This window comes from Dipteris shenzhenensis, chromosome 31 (assembly GCF_047967505.1).
Source record: "Dipteris shenzhenensis isolate YYH24624 ecotype China chromosome 31, Dip_SZ_1.0, whole genome shotgun sequence".
NCBI lineage: Eukaryota > Viridiplantae > Streptophyta > Polypodiopsida > Gleicheniales > Dipteridaceae > Dipteris > Dipteris shenzhenensis.
Genome location: NC_141626.1, coordinates 26,353,316 through 26,355,276, shown reverse-complemented (window position 1 = coordinate 26,355,276; position 1,961 = coordinate 26,353,316). Strand labels below are relative to the sequence as shown.

The 1,961-nt window shown below is 42.5% G+C and overlaps 1 non-coding gene across 1 annotated transcript; it reads right to left on the bottom strand.

Moving 5' to 3' along the window:
• Nucleotides 1–1,284: 1,284 nt before the first annotated feature.
• TRNAS-AGA (transfer RNA serine (anticodon AGA)) lies at nt 1,285–1,366 on the bottom strand. Its single transcript has one exon. It is a non-coding gene; the product is annotated as a tRNA-Ser (tRNA).
• Between the last annotated feature and the right edge of the window lie 595 nt (nt 1,367–1,961).

Below are 1,961 nucleotides of genomic sequence, written 5' to 3'. Positions count from 1 at the left end.
AGCCAAAGATAAGAATTCAATCCAATTAGTTTGCTTCTCATTAACATACATTCTAAGAATGTCTTCCAGAAAATGATTTACTATTTCAGTTTCCCCATCTGTTTGCAGATGAAATGTTGTGCTCATTTTAAGTTCAGTTCCTATGGCTTTAAATGTAGCGCGCCAAAAATTAGATGTGAAATTTGAATCCATCTCAGAAAAAATACTCTCAGGCATACTGTGCAAATGAAAGATTTATCTTACAAATAATTTGTCTACCTCAAGAGCACCATTAGTCTTTTTTATTGGAAAGAAATGGGCCATTTTGGAAATAGCTTGACTAGCCTAGCGTTGCGGATAGAACCCCTTGCCAACAACTACATTAGCCTTTGTTACTAAAATCCCATTTCACCACATTCTAGAAATCTTAAATCGACAATAAGATCCTCAGACCCCAAGGACCTGTCCTTCTTTATCACGATAATGCCAAGGGCTAACCAACACTACTAATCTTCAACGACCCGCACTTTCACATGATCCAATACCTGCTTAACTTCTCTTGGCAAGTTGCCTAGATGTTACTTAACTCGGACTTAAAAACCTCTACTCTATGTCAAAATTCCGTGACAAGGTTCCCTTAATAATCCTACGGTCTACTGTTTTCCTCACATGCTCTCTTTACATATTGAAAGAAGGACTAATCCCCAAGTGACAACTAGAGTGGTTCTACCTCCTTTACCTCACGGCCACCCCTTCCACCTTGAGGCCTTCCTTCGAGCCCACTTCAACAGCTACACTCCTAGCTCAACTAGTGTCAAAGAGATGGGAATGGACTTCCATCATAAAGCTGCACCACAGATCTGCCTTTCTTTCCCACTATTTTCTAGGGCGTATCTTTTCTCAAATAGACATCCGAAACGTACTACCCAAACTTTTTTGAGGTCGAACTGTGCAGAACGAATGAATAGAAGGATCTTCCCCACTGCTCCCCAAAAGAAGAAAGATTTTTCCACCAGCTCATTACGAAGGCCTTCGGACGCACAACGGACATACCCACGAATTGCTCAAGCTCCATGATCGATGGCACCCGTCCGGTAAAGAAAAGATAGTTGACGAACTCGGGTTTGACAACCTCCAAAGGAATCCTTATGCTTTTTGTCGTACTGTAACCATCTTTCCCACGCCATGAAAGCTCTTCCCCTAAGCTCTCGCTTAACTTCATGATCTGAAGAAGTCACTCTGTGCTGCCTTCTCTCCTAAGGCCTTTAACGATGAACAAAAACAGAGTGGAATGGTGAAGAAAAACGTGGACGGCAGGATTCGAACCTGCGCGGGCAGAGCCCACATGATTTCTAGTCATGCCCGATAACCACTCCGGCACGTCCACCGAGGTTGTTATGTCTCTCCATTGTAATACATACTTTGTTTTTAATTTTAAACGGCACACTCAGTTCCAGACCGCTTTGAAAAAACCTGAAAGATCAGATGTTCAAATTCGCTGATCAGTTGACCTTGGTCTTAAACGCAACTTTACGTGGACTCGAACGTTGTGCAAAACTTACTCACCATACAAACCGTGATTAATCGCCTCGCTCAGAGCAGCGGCGTCACCGCAGCTGCCAGAGAAACGATGGCCGAGATAAGTGACATCCCTCCTACAAGCAGTTGAACGATGTCCTCAGTACTGTACCCGTGATGCTCTGCTGCTGTCTGCACATGCCAGCAGTTCGCTGCTGCAATTTCGGATTCATGCGTTATATCGTAGTTCACATCTGGATGGCGGTTGGGCAAGGCTCGATGATGTTTATGACCCATTTATTATGTAGAACACCCAAACAATTGCAATAATAGTGAATGCGTAACATACTTCTCCTACATAGAAAATTTCCCGGTCCAATAATTCTTATACATCCAATTTAAAACATCATATGAAGTCCTATGAGCAAAAGGATACATTCAAACCAAACTAAAACAAATAAGTA